Here is a 15,757-nt window from a genome sequence, read left to right on the forward strand (position 1 = left end):
GCGGGCGGATCACCTGAGGTCAGGAGTTCAAGACCAGCCTGGCCAACATGGCAAAACCCCGTCTCTACTAAAAATACAAAAATTAGCCGGGCGTGGTGGTGCATGCCTGTAATCCCAGCTACTTGGGAGGCTGAGGCAGGAAGAATCGCTTGAACCTGGGAATCGGAGGTTGCAGTGAGCAGAGGTCATGCCATTACACTCCAGCCTGGGCGACAGAGGGAGATTCTGTCTCAAAAAAACAAAAACAAAAACATGAATTCTAGAGTCAGACTGCTTGGGTCCAAATATTGGCTCTATCACCTAATAAATAATTAGCCACATTAACCTCTTCATGCCTCACTTTCTTTTCTATGAAATGCAGATAAAATATTGCCTACCTCCAGGTATTGGCATATCACTAGCAATGAACATAATTGATGCCAGATCTTGTTTTATATGTGCAATTTTATGAAAGAAAAAAAAGAAAAGGAAAGAAATCAGGGCAGCTGGGGGCATTGGCTCACACCTATAATCCTAGCACTTTGGAAGGCCAAGGTGGGAGGATCACTCGAGCTCAGGATTTCCAGATCAGCCTTGGCAACATGGCAAAACCTCATCTCTACTAAAAATACCAAACAATAGCCAGTTGTGGTTGTGCATGTCTTTAGTCCCAGCCTATAGTCCCAGCTACTTTGGAGGCTGAGGCACGAGGATCACTTCATCCCAGGAGGTGGAGGTTGTAGTGAGCCCAGGTCGCGTCAACTCCAGCCTGGGCAGCAGAGCAAGACTCCATCTCAAAAAAAAAAAAGAAAAAAAGAAAAGAAAAACCAGGGCTTTTGGAAGAAATGTCCGGTTCCAGGACTGGAACAGAGAAAAACCAAGATCCGCCTGGAACATGTCATGATGCCAAAAAGTAAATGCTGAAAAAATGATGGGGCATGTTGAAAAAAAAATAGGAGCCAACTTGAAGGGGATCCCAAGACAAATCTGGGACAATGCAAGCAACAAAATAAATGATAGTAATAGGTTGTAACTCGTGGAATAAAACAAATATCCCTATGTCCAGAGTGACAACAAGTTGAATAAATAAATCACTGGGGGAGTGGAGGAAGTTCTTCTTTACAGTAGAATTCCAAATAATAAATGACGAAGAAGTGATGGAAACAAAATTACCATTTGCCAGATACTATAGTAAAAATTGTTTCCGGTAAGAGTCATTCACAAATGCTAAAACTGGTGGGCTAAAAGGAGAAATGGGATTTTTTATATAGTGTCACAGTATCTCCTCAGAAGATATTTATTAAATGGCAAAGGGAAAAATAATGTTACAGTAGAGAAGTCTGGCAGACATCACCTTAATCAAGTGATCCAAGTTAATATTGCAGTCATGAGGCCAACATATATAACCTGATTTAATCAAAAAGAAACATCAGACAAATCCAAAGTGAGGGACACTCTACAAAACTATGGGCACACACTCTTCAGAATTGTGAAGGTCACAAAAGATAAAGAAAGATTAAGAAACTATCCCAAGTTAAAGAGTAAGAAGATAAATAAATGCATTGTGTGATCTTTGATAGCATCCTGATCCAGGAAAAGGGGCACATAGGGACAGTGGACAAAATTTAAATACAGTTCATAGATGAATTAGTGGCATTTACGAGTGTTATTTTCTTGATATTGATCATTTTACTCAATTATGTAAGATTAAACATTTGGAGAAGTTGGGTGAAGAGTGTACAGGAATTCTTTGTACCATTTTTGCTATTCATTTGTAAGTCTAAAATATTTCATGACGAAAACTTTAAAAATATATATTAACATATATATTCCTGTTTACAAGTCTTTCCAGACTCTTCTAATATATGTATTAGCAACAGATGTATTTGTATATAGATAGAGCCTTGTTTTGATTTGTTTTACAGAAATGGAATTGCATTGTACATGACTTTTTTGTTTCCGCTCAACAATTGTATTAGCTCCTTTTTGGGTGTTGGCTTATCTCACAAAGACCTAGTTTGCTTCCTCCTCCTTAAAGAGGCTCCAGACAACCATATCTCTACTATATGACATCATTCCTTGGTCACAGATAATCAGACCACATGTGGACATCTGACCCAAACTGGGACATCAGATTCTTTCTACCAGGAATTTGAAACTGGGACCATAATATTCTTATTCAGACTGAGCTATTCTCCTGAGTGAAGGAAATTTTAAAACTTCAAAGCTGAGGTATAGCTGTAACCTGATGTATTAATTGAAAAGTAGAGACGATTGCAAGGCAGAGAGATGAGACCAGAGAAGCAGGGACAAGATGAGAAGGCACTTCCTGGGATCCTAGTTGATAACCATTTTCTTATCTCATGCTCTTTCTGAGGACTTCTGCTGTGGGATTCTGCAAGACACATTCAAATTCTTATAATACATTTCCTTTAAGGCTCATGCCAGCTCTCAAGAGGCAGAGCTCACATCAGTTATATTTTCAAAATTAATTTGAGGTGGGGCATGGTGGCTCACGCCTGTAATCCTAGCACTTTGGGAAGCTGAGGGGTGTGGATCACTTGAGGTAAGGAGTTCTAAACCAGCCTGGCCAACTTGGTGAAACCTCGTCTCTATTAAAAAAAAAAAAAGCTGGGTGTGGTGGTGGATGCCTTTAATCCCAGCTACTCGGGAGACTGAGGGTGAAGAATCACTTGAACCTGGGAGGCAGAGGTTGCAGTGAGCCAAGATTGCAACACTGCACTCCAGCCTGGGTGAGACAGCGAGACTCCATCAAAAACAACAACAACAAAAAACTAATTATCAAAAATTGTAATTGTTTATGTAAAGAATTACTGGCCAGGTATGGTGGCTCACACTGTACACAGCACTTTGGGAGGCTGAGGTGGGCGGATCACTTGAGGTCAGGAGCTCAAGACCAGCTTGGCCAACGTGATGAAATCCCATCGCTTCTAAAAATACAAAATTAGCTGGGCACGGTGGCGCACCCTTGTAATCCCAGTTACTGGGAGGCTGAGGCAGGAGAATCGCTTGAACCTGGGAGGGCAGAATTGCAGTGACCCAAGATCCTGCCATTACACTCCAGCCTGGGCAACAAGAGCGAAACTCAGTCTCAAAAAAAAAAATGGTTAACTAGGTACTGATGAACTGAAAGTGCTAAAAGAAAACACTTGTTGAATAAACAATTTTTCATCAAAAAACTTCCATAGAAAAATTACATGAATAGTACAACGGAACACCTGTATACCTTTCAGCTGGATTGACCAATTGACTTTCTCCATGTTTGCTTTCTTTTTTTTTTTTTTTTTTTTTTGAGATGGAGTCTTGCTGTCTCACCCAGGCTGGAGTCAAGTGGCACAATCTCGGCTCACTGCAACCTCTGCCTCCCGGGTTCAAGTGATTCTCCAGCCTCAGTCTCCTGAGTAGCTGGGATTACAGGTGCCCACCACCACGCCTGGCTAATTTTTGTATTTCTGTAGAGATGAGGATTCACCATGTTGGCCTGGCTGGTTTTGAACTTCTGACTTCAGGTGATCCACCTGCCTTGGCCTCCTAAAGTGCTGGGATTACAGGTGTGAGCCACTATACCTGGCCTATTTTCTTCTTTTTTAAACCATTTGTTGATGAATCATTCAGACACATTTAAACATCACTTTTGAAGATTTCAAAAGTTTCTATGAAAAAAGTCCTTATGCATTAGAGATGCATACTGGAAGTATTTATGGCTGAAATGGCATGTCTGAGGTTTGCTTTAAGGTACATCAGCAAGGCCAGGTGCTGTGGCTCACGCCTGTAATCCCAATACTTTGGGAGGTCAAGACAGAACGATTGCTTGAAGCCGGGAGTTCAAGACCAGCATGGCCAACATGGCAAAACCCCATCTCTACTGAAAATACAAAAATTAGCTGGATGTGGTGGCCTATGCCTGTAATCCCAGCTACTTGGGAGGCTGAAGCACAAGAGTTGATTGAATCCAAGAGACAGAGGTTGCAGTGAGCAAAGATTGCACCACTGCACTTCAGCCTGGGCAACAGAGTGAGACTCTGTCTTAAAAAAATAAAAATAAAAATAAAGTACATCAGCAAAAGGAGACAAAAGTAGGGGAGGGAGGTGTAAATAATAAAGCAAAATCCGCAAAATAGTGACCACTGTTAAACCTAAGTCATGGGTTTATTATACTGTTTTCTCTATTTTTACGTATGTTTGAAAATTTACAAACTGAAAAGTAAAAAAAAAAAAAAAAAAAAAAAAGGTTCCCTTAACTATTTCGTTTAAAAAAAATAGATTGGAACCATTTGGCATTATATTATGTAAAATCCAGGTCTTGGCTGGGTGTGGTGGTTCATGCCTGTAATCCCAGTACTTTGGGAGGCTGAGGTGGGAGGATTGCTTGAGCCCAGGAGCTTGAGAGCAGCTTGGGCAACATAGCAAGATCCCATTGCTAAAACAAGAAAAATTTAAAAACAAATTAGCCAGGCATGATGGTGCACACCTGTAGTCCCAGCTACTCAGGAGGCTGAGGTGGGAGGCTCGCTTGAGCCCAAGAGGTCAAGGCTGCATTGAGTGATTGCACCACGGCATTCCAGCCTGGGCAATGGAAAAAATTTAAAACTTTAAAAAAAAAAAAAAAAGAAAGAAAGAGAGAGAGAGAAAAAAAGAAAGAAAGAGGGAAAGAAAGAAAGAGCGAGAGGAAGAAAGAAAGAAAGAAAGGAAAGAAAGAAAAAAAGAAAGAAAGAAAGAAAGAAAGAAAGAAAGAAAGAAAGAAAGGAAAAGAAAAATCAAGGTTATATTAGCTTTATATAAAGAGTTAGAAAATGTTTTCCCTTTTTTTATTCTTTGAAAATATATACTGTATTGTTACAGGATCTTTGGGATATTGCTTTTCTGGCCAGAAATCTCTGTGGTCGGTGGCACCTTTGCCCAAGTTATTGTCCTGTGTCCAGGAAGAATGAGGTACACAGACAAGTGGAGGGTGAGCAAGATGAAGAGGAGCTTTATTGAGTGTTAGAACAGCTCAGAGGAAACCTGTAGTGGGTAACTCTTGTCTGCAGGCAGGTCGTGCTGCCAAACATTCAGCCCTTAGCAGAGAGGGTGGCTCCTCTCTGTAGCTGGTCATTCCATCGTCTGCAGCTCTCAGTGGAGAGGAGGCCCTGGAGAAGGTAGCTCCTCTCTGCAGCTGGTGTTCCCAGTGTCTGCCCTGCTGTGGTTGAGTCTAGGGGTTTTTATGGTCTTCAGAGGGGTGAAATGCATGCTGAATGGTCCACGGGCAGCCATGGGTGAGCCCAGGAAAAGGCGCCATGAGTTCTGCTTGCAGTACACAGGACTGGCAGCCCAGCCCCCAGCTTTCAGGCCTTCCCCTGCCTAAAGGTGGGGCTTCACCAGGTTCCTGCCCCCTTCTGCCCAGGAGCCTGTCTGCCTCTGGCTGCTGTTCATGTTTCACAGGCTATTCATGCCAAGGGACACCTGCAAGCCAATGCTGAGCTGCCCTCAGCCTCCCCTCAGCTTCCCTCCCGCACTCGTGGGTGCCCCAAATCTGGAGGGGACTGAGGCAGCAGGGGGCTGGCATGTCAGGGCTGCCCCAATCATGTGCCCACTTGGCTTGGCCCCAACCTTGCTCCACAATTGCAGTGGGTACTGGGAGCAGGGAGAGGCCAGGCAGTGGGAGCAGGCACTTTGATCCTGTGGGGGGCCTTCCTGGGCCCCCAAGAGCACAGAGATGCCCAGTTCCGAAGCCAGGCTTGGGCAGCTACAGCTACACCCAGGGAGATCCTGCCTCACTAACTCAGAAGGGGTGAGGCTCCCGTTTGCCCCCAGCTCCCGCCAGCTCCATGAAATGTGCAGTCCCAGTCACACCTCCGAGATGGGAGCAGGAACTGACAGCAGGAGAAACCAGGCAATGAGAGCAAGCACTTCTGAGCCTGCAGGGGGAAGGGAGGTCTTCCTGGGCACCCAAGACCACAGAGATGCCGGGGTCTGGAGCTGCACCAGAGTAGCTGCAGTGGCACCCAGGGAGACTTGGGCAGCACCTCCCTCCTGCAGCCATCATGGCAGCAGCCACTCTAGATGGGCTGCTGCTGCCACCAGCATTAGTTTCCTATTGCTGCTGTAACAAATTACCACAAACTTAGTAGCTTGAAACACTGCAAATTTATTATCTTTCAGTTCTGGAGGTCAGAAGTCCAAAACAGGTTAGCAGGCTGTATTCCTTCTGGAGGTTCTGAGGGAAAATCTGTTTCCTTGCCTTTTCCAGCTTCTACCTCTAGAAGCTATCTATATTTCAAGATTCATGATCCCTTTGAAGATCTTCTGTCTTCCAAGTTGACAGTATAACATCTTCAAATTTCTCTCACTCTCTGACACATTTATCTCCTTTTATAAGGGCCCCTGTGATTGCACTGAGCCCACCTGGATAATCCAGGATACTCTTTCCATCTCAAGATCTTTAATGTAGTCACATCTGCAAAGTCTTTTTCCCCTTGAAAAGTAACATATTCAGTTTTCAGGGATTGGGAGGTATACATCTTTGGGGTACTATTATTCTTTCTCCAAAATATATGTAAGCTTAGTGTTGTATCTTCCTTAAATGTTTGGAAGAACTTACCAGTGAAACCATGTGGGACTGAGGTTTTATTTGTGGGAAGGTTTATAATAATACATTTAAGTTATTTAATACATAATAGACTCTTCAGGCTTGGTATGGTGACTTGTGTCTGTAATTCCAGCACTTTGGGAGGCCAAGGCTTCAAACTCTTGGCCTCAAGTGATCCTTCTGCCTCAGCCTCCTGAGTAGGTGGGACTATAGGCACATGTCACAATGGCTGGCTTTTATCATTGATCTTTGATGTTACTATTTTAATTGTTTTGGGGCACCACAAACCACATCCATATAACGCGGTGAACTTAGTCAATAAAGGTTGTGTGTGTTCTCACTGTCCCACCAACTAGCTATTATCCCATCTCTCTCTCTCTCCTCTGGCCTTCCTGTGAGACAACAATATTTAGTCTACTTAATAACCCTACAACAGCCTTTGAGTATTCAACTGAAAGAGTTGGATGTCTCTCACTTTAAATCAAAAGCCAGGAATGATTAATTTTATGACTAAGATTAATGTTAGTTGTCATTTTCTCAAGGCATGTTAAAAGCCAAGATAGGCCAAAAGCTAGCCTCTTGTACCAAACAGTCAAGTTGTGAATGAAAAGGAAAAGTTCTTTTTTTTTTTTTTTTTTTTTTTGAGACAGGGTATTGCTCTGTCACCCAGGCTGGAATGCAGTGGCATGATGTTGGGTCACTGTAGCCGTGACCTCCAGAGCTCAAGCCATCTTCCTACTTTGGCCTACCCCAAGTAGTTAGGACCACAGACGTGAGCCACCATGCCTGGCTAATTTTTAAATTTTTTGTAGAGACTGGGTTTCCACATGTTGCTCAGGGTGGTCAAAAGCTCCTGGGCTCAAGCAATGTGCCCACCTTGGCCTCTTAAAGTGCTGGGATTACAGGCATGAGCCACTGCACTAAGTCTAAGAAATGTTCTAGAAAGAAATTAACACACAAATAAGAAAGTGAGAATGTGAGAAAGTGAGAAAGGCTGTTGCCAATATGGAGAAAGTTTTAGTGGTCTGGATAGATCAAACCAGCCACAACACTCCCTTAACTTAAGGGAAGAGAGTTAGCAAGGCCCTAACTCTCTTCAGTTCTGTGAAGCTGAGACAGGTAAGGATGCTGCAAAAGAAAAGTTGGAAGCTAGCAGAGGTTGGTTCATGAAATTTCATGAAGAAGCTGTCTCCATAACATAAAGGCGCAAGGTGAACAGCAAGTGTTAATACAGAAGCTGCAACAAATTATCTGGAAGACCTAGATAAGATAATTGATCAAGGTGGCTACAGTAAATAACAGATTTTTAATGTATACAAAACAGCCTTCTACCAGAGGAAGATGCCATCTAGGACTTTCAAAGCTAGAGAGAAGTCAATGCCTAGCTTCAAAGAACAGACTGACCTTCTTGGTAGGGGCTAATGCAGCTGGTGACTTTAACTTGAAGCCGATGCTCATTTAGCATTCCAAAAATTCTAAGACCCTTAAGAATTATGCTAAATTGGTGTGTGCACCTAATCGCAGCTGGTCCAACCAAGACTCCCTGAGCACCAACCCTAGTCCCCTAGGTGGCCCCTTATCTGCTCTGACAAGATGAAAGAAACAATCATGAACCAGGAAAAACTCGCAAACTGCAGGCACAAGTGCGCATTGGTGGGAAAGGAACTGTTTGCAGAAAGAAGGTGGTTCATAGAGCAGCTGCAGCAGATGATAAAAAACTTCAGTTCTCCTTAAAGAAGTTAGGGGTAAACAATATCTCTGGTATTGAAGAGGTGAATATGTTTACAAACCAAGGAACAGTAACCACTTTAACAACCCTAAAGTTCAGGCATCTCTGGCAGGGAACACTTTCACCATTACAGGCCATGTTGAGATAAAGCAGCTGGCAGAAATGCTACCCAGCATCTTAAACCAGCTTGGTGCAGGCAGTCTGACTAGTTTAAGGAGACTGGCTGAAGCTCTGCCCAAACAATCTGTGGATGGAAAAGCACCACTTGCTACTGGAGACGACGATGATGATGAAGTTCCAGATCTTTTGGAGAAATTTGAAGAGGCTTCCAAGAATGGGGCAAACTGAATTGAGTCAACTTCTGAAGATAAAACTTAAAGTTACTGGGAGCTGCTATTTTATATTATGACTGCTTTTTAAGAAATTTTTGTTTATGGATCTGATAAAATCTAGATCTCTAATATTTTTAAGCCCAAGCCCCTTGGACACTGCAGCTCTTTTCAGTTTTTGCTTATACACAATTCATTCTTTGCAGCTAATTAAGCCAAAGAAGCTTGGGAATCAAGTTTGAAACAAAGGTTAATAAAGTTCTTTGCCTAGTTTAAAAAAAACAGAATTATGCTAAATCTACTCTGCCTGTGCTCTATTAAAGGAGCACCAAAGTCTACCTGACAGCACATCTGTTTACAGCATGGGTTACTGAATATTATAAGCCCACTGTTGAGACCTGCTGCTCAGGAAAAAAAGATTCCTTTCAAAATAACATTGCTAGGGCCCAGTGCAGTGGCTCACGCCTGTAATCCCAGCACTTTGGGACGCTGAGGCGGGTGGATCACGAGGTCAGGAGTTCGAGACCAGCCTGACCAACATGGTGAAACCCCATCTCTACTAAAAATACAAAAATTAGCATGTCGTGGTGGCCTGTGCCTGTAATCCCAGCTACTCAGGAGGCTGAGGCAGGAGAATCTCTTGAACCGGGGAGGCAGAGGTTGCAGGGAGCTGAGATTGCACCATTGCACTCCAGCTTGGGCAACAGAGCAAGATTCCATCTAAAATAAAAAAATAAATAAATAAATAAATAAAAATAACATGGCTCACTGACAATGTACCTGGTCATCTAAGAGCCCTGCTGGAGGTATACAAGATTAATGTTTTCATGCCTGCTAACACAACATCCATTCTGCAGCCCACAGATCAAGGGACAATTCAACTTTCATCTTATTTTTTTGGAGAGAAAGTCTCAAAGTGTTGTTTCCCTCTGCTCTCACACCACAACAATCAACACAGACGGCTTCTGTGGCTAAATGTGTGGGGATTTTTCCCCACCACCAAGCAGTGAACACCAATCTGATACTACCTGGAGACAGATCAGATCCCACAGGTTGAGGGCTCAGTCCTCAAGACTAATCCCCACGCTTCAGACACAAGTCACAAGTCTGGGCCTGGTGAACTCCTGACTGTCTTCAAGTTAGAGTCCTAGAGTCCCCACAACCCCTTCTTTGGGTTCAATTGATTTGCTGGAGTGGCTCACAGAACTCAGGGAAACATTTATTAATACATTTACTGGTTTATTATAAAGGACATTACAAAGGATGCACATGAAGAGAAGTATACAGTGAGGTATAGGTGAAGGAGCACGGAGGTTCCATGTCTTCTCTGAGTGCATCATACTGTAGGAACCTCCACATATTCAGCTCTCTGGAAGCACTTCAAATCCTGCTCTTTTGGGTTTCAGAGAGGTTTCGTTACATAGGCATGATTAATTAAACCATTGGCCATTGGTGTTCAATTAAGCTTTGTCCCCTTATCCCCTCACCAGAGGTTGGGGGCTGGGGTTGAAAGTCCCTATCCTCTAATCATGCTTTGGTCTTTCCAGTGACCGCTCCCAGCCTGAAGCTATTACTCAACATTAGCCGTACAAAAAGACAGCACTTTGGAGATCCAAGGATTTTAGGAGTTGTGTGCCAGGAAATGCGGAAAAAGCCCAAATATATATTTCATGATATGACATTAAGAAATACATTTTATAATGCTATAGCTGCCAACTACAGTGATTTCTGTGATGTTTCTGGAAAAAATACCTTGAATACCTTCTGGAAAGGGTTCACCATTCTAGATGTCTTTTAGAATATCCACGATTCATAGGAGAAGGTCAAAATATTAACATTAACAGAAGTTTGGAAGAAGTTTATTCCAACCCTCACGGTTGACTTTGAGGGGTTCAAGACTTCAGGGGAGGAGGTAACTGTTATGGAATTGGTAAGAGAACTAGAAGTAGAGCCTGAAGAATTAGTTGAACTGCTACAATCTCATGATAAAACTTGAACGAATGAGTAGTTACTTCTTATAGATGAGCAAAGAAAGTGGTTTCTTGAGATGGAATCTACTCTCAAGTGAAGATGCTATGAACATTGTTGAAATGACAACAAGGACTTAGGATATTCCATAAAAATAGTTAATAAAGCAATGGCAGGGTTTGAGAGGATCGACTTCAATTTTTAAAGAAGTTCTACTGTGGGTACAATGCTATCAAGCAGCAGCTCATGCTACAAAGAACTCTTTTGCGAAAGGAAGAGCCAATCAATGTAGCACACTTCATTACTGTCTTATTTGAAGAAATTGCCACAGCCACCCTAACCTTCAATAACTACCATTCTGATTGATCAGGAGCCAGCAACATCGAGACAAGACCCTCCTCCAGCAAAATAATTTTGGCTCATTGAAGGCTCAGATGATCATTAGCATTTTTTAGCAATAGAGTATTTTTTAATGCAGGTATATACATCTTTTTTATACATAATGCTACTGCACACTTAATAGACTACAGTATAGTATAAACATAATTTCTTATGCACTGGGAAACCAAAAAATTTATATCTCCTGCTTTATTGCAATATTCGCTTTATTGCAGTGGTCTAGAACCAAACTACTCCAAGGTGTGGCTATACTTAAAATCATGATGTCTTCATTTGTTTGCTTAAAATATATCTGCATGTGCATCCTAAGCAGATAAATCAAGACATGATTATTCATATTATTAGAGGTAACTGAAGTTTAGAGAGAGGTCTCCATGCTAGGCCATATTCATTTCTCTCTTTGAACTCCTGTGGTTGTTACTGTCTACACTATCCCCTTGCTACTCTAAGTGTAATTTCAGAGGTATTCCTGTAATTGTAATATAATGCCAGCATATGTTTTTTATGTTACAAAACATAACAAACATTATTTCAGGAAAATTGAAATACCATCAGCAAATGAAATGTGGAATAATGCCCTTGATAGTAATTTCTTTTCCTTTCTACCAATAGAGGGCAACAAGAACAAGTTGCTGACTTGATGGTAGTGTTCAAACCTCCTGTCTCAGCAAAGTTCAAAAAAGACAGTATTAAACTTGTGACAAACAAAAGCAGTACAAGTTGAAACTATAAAACATTAGTAGGAGGAGCTTCTGTCTGGTTTCTCTGCCTACAGTCTCACCTCTTTCCAATCCCCCTACTATAGTACTGCTAGAAATTTCTTCTAAAAGAGAAATCTGATAACATTCCCTTGATTTTCTTTTTTTTTTTTTTTAATCTCAGTTGTACTCTATGACCCATAGGATAAAAGGCCAAGTTCTTTAGTGTGATATTTGGGTTTCTTCTCAATATGACTTCAACTTTCATTTCTCACAATTGTCCACATTTGGAAACTTCTTTAGCCATGCCAAGCTACTCATGGCTCCTCACACACAATATACTCTTCTATACCTTGACGATGCTTTGCTTTGGTGGTTCTTCCCCCTGAAATTCCCTGTACTTCCACTCCCCATTAAACACTTACTTATCATTCAAGGCCTGACTCAAAAGTCATCTTTCTGTGGAGACTTTCTTGACTTCCCATTATTGAACCTTGTTTCTCCCACAAATAGCATATATTACAGATTGAATTGTTTTAGAATAATCAGTTTGTATTCCTTAGCAGACTAAAAGGTCTCTGAGGGTTCATCTGTCAAAAGGAAATGTCTTATTCATCTTCATGTCTCCAATGCCTGGTATGTAGTAAATACTCATAATGTGTGTTTGTTGAATGAACAAAGAAAAGGAACTAAATAGAGAGTTCTCATATTGGACAAAACACCTTGTGTAAAATTTTAGACAGACAATGCAGCTAAGGCTTGTGGATGGTGCTTCTCACAAGTTCAGGAAGCATCAGATGTTACCAAAAGATTATTTTTGAAATATATAGATGTTTTTGGTGAATTTTAATTTCCCTATTGCCTCTTAGCAGCCAGATTTTTTTTGTAGTATAGTTAAGATGGAGGTTCTTTGGTGCAGAAGTACAGGGATATTATGTTACTTACAATTTAGAGAAGTCCTGGTTGCACGAGGTCACCTATTTCTAAGCCAGGTGGAATTCTACTTTCCTGCTTCTCTGGAGACAAGGGATGATCTACAGTCTGTGTGTACTTGGCATACTCAATAACCAATTCCAGTCCCATTTATGTCTGTTTGCTGAGATTAGCATTCACACAGTGATGGAAGAAGAAGGTATTCCTTTCATGATTCTACCTCAGACTTGTACACTGCAATACATTTAAAAACACACGATGTATATACCAATAAGTAGACACAGCTGATGTTTTGCAGAGGTGATCATTGCTATACCATCTGCCAGGTTTTGCGGTTGGTTAAATAAAAAAAAAAAGAAATTAGTTCAGCAGGATTTGCTCTTCACAAAATCACGTTGAGTTTTGCCAATTCTATGTAATTTGATATCCTCTTGCTAATTGAGTAAGAGAAAAATGCTTTCACATTGCACTGCAGGAAAAATATGGCCAATGTCCTTATGACCCTTGTTAAAAAAATATTCAACCATGAGTTAGGTAGGGTTATAGTAAATAAAGGTGAAAATAAAAAAGACTGAGACAGCTGAGTAATTCAAAATTGTAACTAAATCAAAACTATTTGTAGCTACCATAATAAAAGTGATGTACTACTGCCATGTCTTAAACTAAACAGAAGGAGGAGGTTGAGATCTAAAACTAAGAGTAGGCTGCCTTTTGGGATCAAAATAAATCCAATCCAGAGCTTGGAGGTCTGTCTACTAGTACATTTCCATAAAAAGTGTGTAGGAGTTTGTGATACATGACACAGATAGTTTCTTCCTAATTCAGAGTCGAAATCCTCACATGATGAATGTATTGCAAAATATAAGCAATCTAGCTGATGATTAGAAAAAAAGATTTGTTGGAGACTTTTTGGCCCTTTGTGTTTTTTTGTGTGTTTTTTTTGTTATTTTTGTTGTTGTTGTTGTTTTTTGAGACAGGGTCTCACTCTGTGGCTCAGGGTGGAGTGCAGTGGTGTGATCACGGCTCACTGCAGCCTCGACCTCCTGGACTCAGGTGATCATCCCACCCCAGTGTCCCCAGCAGCTGGGACTACAGGTGCATGCCACTATGCCTGGCTAATTTTTGTACTTTTTGTAGAGAAGGGGTTTCACCATGTTGCCCAGGCTGGTCTCAAGTTCTTGGGCTCAAGCGATCCTCCCGCCTTCACCTCCCAACGTGCTAGGATTATAGGTGTAAGCCACTCTGCCCGGCCTACTATGTTAATTTCATAACGATTGAAAATTAATTAATTCGACAAATTTACATATTCTGCTAATACAGAGCACATACTATATGCAAGACACTGCCGGACACTGATACTGTATATCTGTCAGTTAAAATAAAATTGTTGGCCAGGCACAGTGGCTCACACCTGTAATCCCAGCACTTTGGGAGGCAAGGGCAGGAGGATCACTTGACCCTATGTGTTGAAGACCAGCCTGAGCAACATAGTGAAACACCATCTCTTAAAAAAAAAACTTAGCCAGGCATGGTGGCACACACCTATAGTACCAGCTACTCAGGAGGCTGAGGTAGGAGGATTGCTTAAGCCTGGGAGATCAAGGCTGCAGTGAGCTGTGATCACGCCACTACACTCCAACCTGGGTGACAGAGCAAGACACTGTCAAAAAAAAAAAAAAAATTAATAGCTTGCAGCAATAGATCACAGATGTTGACCTATACGCCATACATTTTATGGCAGTTTAACATTCTTATGAGCTGCCTCTGTCTCTTCATGACATTTTACCAAAAGCTTAAACTTCTGTTAAATTGAAAATAATTGCCTTCTTATATGACTTTCAGAAAATCTACAGAAATGGTTCTAGGTGTTCTCCACACCTTTCACATACAGCTCTGGGCTACACAGTCTTCTACTGGGGCTTCTGGTCCCACTCTGTCCTCTGTACTCTGAAGGTTGACCTCTATGGACACCATCATATGGGGTTTCTTATTCTTTGCTTCCAGGGGGTTCAGCCAGAAGGGAAGCACTGGTCTGAAATATAAGTGAGGAGGACAGAGAGATTGGGATATTTATTTGCCTTTCTTCTGCATCATGATTATGGCAGTGGCTCCACACTCTATGGACACAGTTCCTATTTAGTGACTCCTCTTTCAAGACTCCAGGTCTTTCAGGGTTCTGGCAGCACAGTTTCCTCCTCTTGTCCCTTCAGGCCTGGGGGGAGAAGTGCTCCCTGCTATTGTTCATCCTTGGGTGGTTCCCTGCCCCCACGTTCGTTCACTTACCTTCTCATGCCTCTCTAAATCATCCCTTCATTACTTTCTTTTCACTTAAACGCTTTTTTTTTGTCTGAACCAGCCTAAAGTTAAACACTTTAAGTGTGTCCTCTGCTTCCTGCTAGAACTCAGGAAGACTAGAAACAAACAAACAAAAAGTTTTATATCCAGAAGAAAAGTTATCAATTGTAACATGCTGAAAGAGTGAAAGCAATTTGAACTATATCTGAATCAATAGAGTAATGAAATTCAGCTTCCAAGGAGCTTGTAGATCATTTCTGCAATTCCAGAAGGTAACTATATACAATATAATTGGATAGTTTATTTAATTATTTGTAGTCAGTTAATTCACAAGGAAGAAAGTCATTCCTGTTTTTTGTTTTGTTTTATTTGCATCCTACGTATTCAACAAGGATAGAGCCGCGCCTATTTCTTCGCCTATAGTGTATGGCTGCTTCCTGCTACAATGGCAGACTTGAGTCATTGCGACAGAGACCTTATGGCTCACAGAGCCTAAAATATTTACTATCTGGCCTTTTACAAAAAAAGTTTGCCGACCTCTGAACTAATTGATTGAATGGTATATAGTTTGTAGTTTTATTTCTTTTGGCCTCATTTAGACACAATCTTTTGTGCTCAATATGCTTATCTTATACATATGGTGGCTCAATAAATATTGATTAGTGAAGAAATTGGGAATGCACTGACAAACTTAGAACTCGTGACCCTCAGTTTTATGACAAACATGGATAATATATTTTAATTTTTTTGTAAGATTTATTAGCCAAATTGTATACATGATTATAGGAATTTGGACTCTGATGTTGTAAAAATTGTTAACCTGGGCTGGGTGTGGTGG

The 15,757-nt window shown here is 41.4% G+C and overlaps 1 protein-coding gene and 1 pseudogene across 1 annotated transcript in view; both read left to right on the forward strand.

The window, feature by feature from the left end:
- Positions 1-15,757, forward strand: part of CCDC88A (coiled-coil domain containing 88A) — a 225,316-nt gene that overhangs the window by 64,703 nt on the left and 144,856 nt on the right. The gene's annotated exons all lie outside the window — the stretch shown is intronic.
- Positions 8,162-8,645, forward strand: LOC116483491 (transcription factor BTF3-like; annotated as a pseudogene).

This window comes from Hylobates moloch, unplaced genomic scaffold, assembly GCF_009828535.3.
Source record: "Hylobates moloch isolate HMO894 unplaced genomic scaffold, HMol_V3 SCAFFOLD_15, whole genome shotgun sequence".
NCBI classification, from domain to species: Eukaryota; Metazoa; Chordata; class Mammalia; order Primates; family Hylobatidae; genus Hylobates; species Hylobates moloch.